General features: G+C 42.9%; 1 protein-coding gene across 5 annotated transcripts in view; it reads left to right on the top strand.

The window, feature by feature from the left end:
- Positions 1–1,242: 1,242 nt before the first annotated feature.
- Positions 1,243–9,553, top strand: part of cdk4 (cyclin dependent kinase 4) — a 48,301-nt gene continuing 39,990 nt past the window's right edge. For 3 of the 5 annotated variants that reach the window (XM_080218127.1, XM_080218126.1, XM_080218123.1), the window contains exon 1: positions 1,243–1,475. The gene's annotated coding sequence lies outside the window, so the exon portion shown is untranslated. Of the gene's footprint in view, positions 1,476–2,554; positions 2,869–2,906; positions 4,265–9,553 lie in introns of those variants that run through there. The other 2 variants (XM_080218125.1, XM_080218124.1) reach the window with 2 other exon arrangements.

The raw sequence follows: 9,553 nt of genomic DNA, 5'->3' as shown, positions 1-9,553 counted from the left end.
GGACTCAAAACGTCAGCTCTTTTTTCCTTACAGATACTGCCAGACCTGCTGAGATTTTCTCCTATGGTTTCAGATTCCAGCATCCACAGTAATTTGCTTTTATACTGCATTGTGCTTGGTTGATAACCTTGTTTGCTGTGAGTCGGAGTTGAAGTTTATCACAGAATCACACAGTGCAGAACAGGTCCTTTGAGTCTGCACTGATGTGAGAAATACCTATCCAACTACCTAATCCCATCTACCAGCACTTGGCCTATAGCCTTGAATGTTAAGACATATCAAGTGCTCATCCAGCTACTTTTTAAAAGATGTGAGGCAACCCACCTCCACCACCCTCCTAGGCAGCACATTCCAGACCATCACCTTGAACTTGTGTCCCCTGTGACTGACCCTTCAACTAAGAGGGACTGCTGCTCCTTATCCACCTTGTCCATGCCCCTTATAATCCAGACTGACATTCCTGCTGCAAGGAGTGCTGCACTGTCAGAGGTGCTGTTTTAAAGCAAAGCAAAGTTTATTTATTAGTCACAAGGAGGCTTAAATTAACACTGCAATGAAGTTACTGTGAAAATCCCCTAGTCGCCACGCTCCAGCATCTGTTTGGGTACACTGAGTGAGAATTTAGCATGGCCAATGCACCTAACCAGCATATCTTTGGAGTGTGGGAGGAAACTGGAACACCCGGAGGAAACCCACACAGACACGAGGAGAATGTGCAAACTCCACACAGACAGTGACCCAAGAGGGGAATTGAACCTGGGCCCCTGGCACTGTGAGAACCACTGTGCTGTCCCGATGAGACAAACCAAGTACTTCCTCATAGGTGGGTGTAAAAATCCTACTAAACTATTCAAAGATAAGCAGGGTAAATTCTCCCCAGTGTCCTGGGAGGGAAAGAAGCAAATGGAATGGTCAGTATCTCATTGTCCTACTAGAACTTTGCTGTGTGCAATTTTGTTGCTGTATGTTATAACAGACTTGCAATTCATTATGTGAAGTTTTTTTTTCCGCTTGGCATATCGATTCTGTTTTTCTTCTGAATGAAAATGGTTGCCCGCATAAAACAACCTCCTCAAGCTTTCCAGAAGCTGCGAATGACGACAATTATAACTGTTTTTCACCAATCAGCGCAGGAGGATGGAAAAACAGCGGCAACTAGCCAGCCAGTCACTCGCCACGAATTGGATTCCACCAATAAGCGATAGCAGAAAGGAGCCAAATTCTCCTGTCAATCATGGCAGGCGGAAGGACAATACTTAGAAGAGTTAGGACTGACCTCATGTGACTGTAACTAAAAAAACTTTTCCGTTCTAGCAGATTGTAATTAATTAAAAGCACATTTTAAATGTTTATTGATTGCGAACAATTGTGAAAAATCTACATAGCCCATGAACTTGAAAGAGTATGATTTTTATTGAGTGATTTTTTTCCTTCCGGAAATCCTGGAAAACTTCAGTGGAAGCTTATTGTGTATTGTAAGTATCTTGTTGGCGTTTGCAATTTAATTACAAAGTCAGACTGCATTTGAAAGGCGAACGGGGCCGATTTGATCGCTGGGGAGTGATTTCTAAATGGCCAACACAGCGAGTCTGCGCTTCCAAGAGGGAAAGGAAGCGTGTTGATTTTCATTGAAAATATGGTGGAAAACTTCGTTACGATAGTGAATTGTAACCTTTACTGAGTACTGTTTATATTTTAAAAGAATCCTCGCTCCTTTTGCAGTGCTTTAAGAATCTATAAATGGATGACAAAAGGATTGCTTAATGCTGCCACGTGCGAAAGGATTTATCGATTTAATTTGATGGAAAATAAACCGAGGGTTTAATCCCACTTTTTAATTCTCTGGTCGAATGTATTCCTCTTATTTCCTCACCCAAACCAGAGATGTTCCTCTCTCTCCCTCCATTTAGTTTTAACCCTCCCAGAGTTTGTAACTCCGGGTTAGTAATTAGTTATAAGACTAGCAGCGTAGATTGAATTTATCTTAACATTATCATTCGAGGTTGCAGTGATTCCCCTAGTTTCTTTCCACACGAACCGGGAACTCAGAACAGTTCTGGGTTTTGTTAGAGGGGACTGTGTTTTGGCAATGGGCAAGATGGCAGCAATGAATGTGTGCGCTTTCCCCCCCCATCAGTAATCGCTCTTCGGATCTGCCACTGCTTTCAATAACAAGTCGCTATTTGAAGGTTGTGCTGCTAAAGTTTTTTAACCAGAAATGTGTTTTTTTGTATTTCAAAGATCGTTGTGATTCGATGGAGGGAAGGGTGGGTGGGTAGCACTCTTGTATAATAGCGTCTGAAGAAAGGGTACATTAGGCATTAGGGAGTGGGCTGGAAGCTGCTTCAGCGAGAGGATCTTAAGCAGACCGGGCGATCGATCAGATTCCGAGCAGTGGGAAAGGGAAAGATGGACCTGGAGGCGACGAGATTAAATTCGTGTCGAGTGAATTTGAAATCATGGCCTGGAGGGGGTGGTAGAGGTGGAGCAGTGATTGGGGGTGGCGGATTTTTCATTGAGCGGCCACGAAACAGTTAAAGGAGGCCATCAACAGAGCTGCAGGAAATCGCCAGAATTGTTGCTGTCCTGTCTAGTAAAGGCCTACAGTTGGAGCGAGGGGCGGACAGTAGCTTTTTCTCCAGGGCGGATAGCAATTGTACAGAAGTTGGGAAGCATAGAAATTTGTAGGAGACGAGGATGTGATTGGCGAGAACCCCATAGCGTTGACCTTAAAAACTTTGGAAGTCGAAAAACCACGTAATGACCAGGTTAAGGGTGACTAGTGTTCGGGGCTTCAAGGTCGCGGAGGGTGCATATTCTGGTGGCTTTTAAAATCATTGCCACTCCAAGTGAAAGATCCCAGAGTGGGTGAGTTAACAAGGGGATGTGTTGTACAATTTATTGTTTCTGATTTTAAAAAAAATCATAAGTGGCACAGTAGTTAGCACTGCTGTTTCCGTGCTAGGGACCTGGGTTCAATTCTGGCCTCTTGTCACTGTGTGGAGTTTGCAAATTCTCCGTGGGTTTCCTCCGGGTGCTCCAGCTTCCTCCCACAGTCCAAAGATGTGTGGGTCAGGTTGATTGGCCATGCTATATTGCCCCTTGTGTCAGGGGATTAGCAGGGTAAATATGTGGGGTTATGGGAATAGGGCCTGGGTGGAATTGTGGTCAGTGCAGACTTGATGGGCCGAATGACGACCTTCTACACTGTAGGGATTCTATAATGGGAGGGAGGAAGACAAAGGAAACTAAGCGAGCAAAAATGAAGAGGCAGTAGTATTGCCCATAAAGTTTATTCATTATTCACAAGGCTTACATTAACACTGCAGTGAAGTTATTGTGAAATTCCCATGGTTGTTGGTGGCCAGGCCAGCATTTGTCCATCCCTAATTGCCCTTTTTGAAGGTGATGGTGAGCTGCCACCTTGAACAGCTGCAGTCCTTGAGGTGTAGGTGCACCCGCAGTGCTGTTAGGAAGGGAGTTCCAGCATTTTGATCTAGTGATAGAGAAGGAACTCATTTCCAAGTCAGGATGGTGAGTGGCTTGAAGGAGAACTTTGGAAAGTGCACTCTCACGTGCCTTGGTGATAGCTGCAGTTCATCTTATAGATGGTACCCACTGACGCCACTGTGTATTTGCAGCGGAGGAGTTTGTGGATGGGCTGGCAATCAATCAGATTGCTTTGTCCTGGATGGTGTCAAGCTTTGTTGTTGGAGCACTCATCGAAGCAAGGGGAGAGTATTCCATCTTGCAACTAACATATGCCTTGCAGATGGTGGATAGGCTTTGGGGATTCGGGAGTGAGTTAATCTCTGTAGGATGCCTAGCCTCCAACCCGCTCTTGTAGCCACAGTATTTCTCGTTCAGTTTTTGGTCAGTGACCTCTGGATGCTGATGCAGGGGAGATTCGGCCTTGGTAATATCATAGTGATGATTAGATTCTCTCTTTCTGGAAATGGTTATTGCCCCATGCTTGTGATGCTGATGTTACTTGCAACTTGTCAACCCAAGCCTGGATAGTGTCTGGGTTTGCTGCATTTGGACATGGACTGCTTCAGTATCTGAGGAGTCACAAATGGTGCTGAACATTGTGCAATCATCTGTGAACATTCCCACTTCAGACCTTGTGATGGAGGGAAGGTCATTTGATGAAACAGCTGAAAATGGTTGCGACTAGGACACTAACCTGAGGAACTTGTGCAGTGACATCCTGGAGTTGAGATGACTGACCTCCAACAACCACAACCATCAACCTTTGTGCCAGGTACGATTTTAACCAGTGAAGAGTTTGTCCCCTGATTCCCATTGACTCCAGTTTTGCTAGGGCTCCTTTGATGCCACACTTGGTCACGTGCTGCCTTGAAGTCAAGGGCAGTTACTCTCACCTCATCTCTGGAATTCAGCTGTTCTGTCCATGTTTGAACTAAGGTTATAATGAGGTCAGGAGCTGAGTGACCCTGGCAAAACTCAAACTGAGCGTCAGTGAGCAGGTGCTGCTTGATAACACAGTTGATGACCTGTTCCATCACTATTGATGATTGAGAGTAGACTGATGAGGTGGTAATTTGTTGGGTTGGATTTGTCCTGCTTTTTGTGTACAGTACATACTTGGGCAATTTTCCACATTACCAGCTAGATGCCAGTGTTGTAGCTGTACTGGAATGCCTTTACATAAGGAAGGTCCTTTTTTTTTGAGCTGTTTTCACCTTGCTGTCAGAGCCGAGAACTAGGGTGGGGTGGTCTCAATATAATGGATTGACCGTTTAGAACTGGGATGAGAGACTTTTTCTTTGCTCCAGAGGGTTGCAAATCTTTGGAACTGTTGGGCTCTTCCAAGTACTTTCAAAAGCAGCTTTGCCACTGACCAACTGGGCATTAATATTCCTGGCTGCAGGTAGGGTTGGCATTCAACCGTTTGGTACAGTAACCTTGGTGCAAAACCCAGGATGAATGGGGTAACATGGCATTTTCATGAAGTGCATTTCTGACCACAGATTCTGCCATTTTGTTTGTGATTGCTAGGCAAATTGCTAGTTCCTTCCATGCAAGTTACAGGATAACTTTTTAAATGTAAAATTCACTCTGTCCCCCTGCCCTGTTTATTTCACTTTTCACATCACCCTAAATGAGAAAGATCTCAGTGCCAATCAGATATGACTTTTTTTTTGCTCGGTGGACGTTTGCTGCAAGTACTTTGAGCTTATATTGGGTTTTATTTGATTAAAACAGAGATTCTGTCTTTGTGTTGGAGCAGTTCATTTTTGTCAGTTATATTTTACATGTTTGCTTTGGTGTGTTACTTGAAGCTGTCTGATCCACAATCTCCCACCCTAGATTTTTCCAGGACTTATCAGGAGGAGTTCACTCAGGCTGTAACTTAAAGTGAGGCAGGGGGAGAGAGAAAGTGAAAGAAGAGCAAGAATGTTAATTTTAACTCAGCCTAATTATGAATCAGCTGACCTCTAGTTTTGAGTTGCCCATTTGACCTAGCTGAATCATGAGATTAATTGCAAGCGTGTTGAACTCTTTTTCTTTGACAAGGAAGTGAGAAATGCAAGCAAAAAAACTCAATCGTTTGGAAATACTCAGCAGGTCTGACAGCAAGAGATAACATGCCAGGTTGACGACCATTCATTTTTGTAGTGTGATAATGACCAGATAATCTGTTTACATGATGAATCTCTGGATTGGGACTTGAACCCACAGAGCTGATATCATTGCCTCAAAGGCATGAGCTGAACTTAATGGCTCTGAATGTTTCCTGTGTTAACTGACCTGTGCCTACCCTCCAACAGGATTAAAAATTATTTATGATAGACAAAGGTCCTTTGGGTCCAATTCATTCCAAAAATGTGTAGGTTAGGTGGATTAGCTATGGTAAATGCACAGGGTTATGGGAATGGGCGGGGGGGGGTGGTGGCGTGGATTCGGAGCCTGGGTAAGATGCTCTTCCGGAGAGTTGGGGCGGTCTTCATGGGCCAAATGGTTGCCTTCAGTACCGTAAGGATACTATGGTACATTTCATGTTTGACCTGCATGCGTCTCTTCCAATCCCTCTACTTTATCTTGCTCACGTCACCATATCCTTTTATTCCTTTCTCCTTTGTGTTTATCCAGCTTCCCCCTTAAATATATTGATATTATTCATCTTAACCATGTGTGGTGGTAGCGAATTCCACGTTCTCACCATTCTCTGAATAAAGAAGTTTCCCTTATTGAATTTATTTGTGACTATCCTGTCTTGTGTTAATGGCCCCCTAGTTCCGATTGTCTGTAAATGAAATCATCGTCTCTACGTATAAGCAAGCCTTTTCATAATTTTGGAGGGGAGCCAAACTGTAGGACTTTGATCTGTTGAATTTAAATTTGGCTGATGACTCAGGAGGGTGATGATGCCAGAAAATAGGCAGTGTTGCTTGCAGCTTTGATGCTGTGTTCTGGCTAATCTCAGCATGCACATAATAGTTCTGGAGAAATCAAAACAAATACTTAACTAGCAATTTCTGTTTTTCTTAAATTATATCTTAATTTTGAGCAGAGCGAGCCAATGCAGCTTTCATGCATCTTCTGGCAATGTACAGTTAATGCTGGTGATGTGGAGTTGCTGGCGTTGGACTGGGGTAGGCACAGTAAGTAGTCTCTCTCAACACCAGGTTAAAGTCCAACAGGGAAACCTGTTTGGACTTTAACCTGCAATTGATAATGGAACAGATGTGCCTGTTGCCATAGAGATGGCATTGGTTGCTGCACGTGAGGTTCATTTTTTTAACGTAAAAACCTGAAATCTTTGTTTGAAAAGATAAGTTGAGGGTAATGGGGCTAATAGTTCTTGAGCTGGCACAAATGATGGGCTGAATGCTTTCTTCTGTGCTGTATTGTATGATTCTAACTTGGAACCTGCAAAAGAATTTAAGCCATTTTCAGCAGCGTTTCATTTTTTTAACTGCTGCCACCACATCTGAGAGTTACCTGGAGAGTGAAATTGTTTCTGAATCTTGTACTTATCCAACAGTTGAAAACTTAGTTATAATATCACTGTAAACCAATGCAGCCTGTGATGTGACAATGAAATATAAGAGAGATTAGAATTTACATAATACATAGCCTTTGGATGTTGCAAAGCCCTTTGCAGCCAGTGAAGTACTTTTGAAGTGTACTGCAGGAAATGCGGCAGGATCAATCTGCACAGCAAAATCTCTTGAGCAGCAATTTAATTATGACCGGGTAATCTGTTTTTATGATTATGGGATAAATATTGGTCCCAAGACACCAGGGATAACTTCTGTGTACCTCTTTGAAACAATGTTGCGGAATCTTTGCCCACCCTAGAAGGCTGGGATGGGGAGTGCTCACGTTAATGTTGCCTTCAAAAGACAGCATCTCGTGCAGGCAGCAGGTGTTTCCAAATGATTAGTGTTCTTGAAGTGCGTCTTGTCGTGAGAGGAGGAGACAGAATATAAACTGGCCTTAAGCTCCTCACAGCTTCCATTTTTTTAGGGCCTGTTCCTGTGCTGTAATTTTCCTTGAAAGAACCCCTTAAAAGAACAGTCGGGCGGCATGGTTGGTGCAGGCTTGGAGGGCTGAAGAACTGTTCCTGTGCTGTAATTTTCTTTGTTCTTCTAGCCAGACCGTCTGGCCAAATTCTGCAGCCTTGCCCACAGTGTCTGTTCCTTTTATGCAACTGTTTATTTTTCTCTGCGTATTATTGGCAGTAGGGTGGAGCAGCTCTTTAGTCACTAAGATAATCGACTTGTGTGATTCTGCAACCTTCTCCAGCTTTGTGTCCCACCCGAGTATCTCCATTTTTCAAGTTGTTGCCTCTATAAACTCTCCTCTCTCTCTCCCCCTATCACTAATGACAGATCTCTTGGCCATTTTAACCCCCACCTCCCCCAAAACAAACTTTGTTCCTGGTTATTTCTTTTACAAGGGGTGACCTGAAATGCCTTAATATGCTTGCATTCTTTAAGGTGATTGGATTGCCTGCCTAAACAATGAGATCACCTCTCATTTTTATAAACTGTAAAGAATACTGGCCCTGTTCTCCTCAATTCCTTTTTTAAATAGGGTAATCCTGCTATCCCTGGGATTAGTCTGGTGAACCATTGTTCCATTCCCTCTATTGCCAGTATATGTCTCTTTGGCTAAGGAGATCAGAACTGCACACAATACAAGTGTGATCTCATCCCAGGTTCTATATAACTGCAACAAGATATCCTTATTCCTATATCCAAATTCACTTGCAATAAAGGCTTCTATTTGCCTTTCTAATGGCTTGTTGCATCTGTACCACAGCAGATGGTGAAATTTGATTTCAATAAAAAATATCCAGAATTAAATCTAATGATGACCATGAAACCATTTTTTTGTTGTAAAAAGCTATTTGGTTCATAATGTCCTTTTAGGGAAGGAAATCTGCTGTCCTTACCTGGTCTGACCTATATGTGATTCCAGAGCCACAGCAATGTGGTTGACTTATAAATGCTTTCTGAAATGGGGGCCAGTTTAGGGGTGGTCAATAAGTGCTGGTCTGGCCAGCGATATCCACGTCCTATAAAATGAATTTTAACCACTAGTATTCAGTGACTTATGATAAAGCACCAGGATCCTTTTGGATATCAACACTTCCCAACTCTATCCATTTTAAAAAATACTGAGTTTGTTTTTCCCTACCGAAGTGGAGAACTTCACATTTTTTCCACACTATATTCCATCTGCCACGTTCTTGCCCACTCATCCTTGAAGCCTCTTTGCATCATCCTCACAGCTCGTTTCCTAATTAGTTTAGTGTCATCAGCAAACTTGGCTGTGGGGATGAATTATTATATTTCCAAGTCATTGATGCAGATTGTGAATAGCTGGGGCCCAGACACTGATCCTTGTATGCCCCATTAGTTACAGCCAGCCAACCTGAGAGTGACTCATTTATCCTCACTGTATTTGGTTGTGAAATGGTTAAACAAACAAATGCCAGTATGTTTATCTTCCTTTCTCTCTTTCTACCCCACCACCACCAATCCTATGTGCTCTTATTTTTCCTAGTGCTCTCTTATGTGAGACCTTAATAGCCTTTTGAAAATCCAGATTCACTAAATCCACTGGTTCCCCTTTATCTATCCAGCTATAACATCCTCAAAATATTCCACCTAGCATGCCAATGATGTTTTCCCTTTCATAAATCCAAGTGTCCAATTATCACTTCCTTTATAATCCAGATTCTCTTTTCTCTCTTCTTCCCCCCCCCCCCCCCCCCCCCCCAACATGCACAGTATTTGTTTAGCTTCTCTCTCATTTCCTTTTTATCCATTACACAATTTCCATTCTCAGCCCGTAAAGGGCACACATTTTGTTTTTAACCTCTCCTTTCTGCATACCCAGAGAAGCTTTTACAGTCTTTGTTCCTTGCTAATTTATATTTTCTCTCTATCAATGTTTGGTTCTCTGTTACTGAATGATAAAATGCTCCCAATCCTGAGGCTTACTTTTATGATCTAATAGAATTCCTAACTTGCTAGCCATAGTTAGATCACTTTTCCTGCTTGCTTTTTGTACC

The sequence above is a fragment of the Carcharhinus amblyrhynchos genome, chromosome X (assembly GCF_965287045.1).
Source record: "Carcharhinus amblyrhynchos chromosome X, sCarAmb.v2.hapA, whole genome shotgun sequence".
Lineage (NCBI taxonomy): Eukaryota > Metazoa > Chordata > Chondrichthyes > Carcharhiniformes > Carcharhinidae > Carcharhinus > Carcharhinus amblyrhynchos.
The sequence above is the reverse complement of the archived record's forward strand: the minus strand, read 5'-3'. Positions and strand labels throughout refer to the sequence as shown.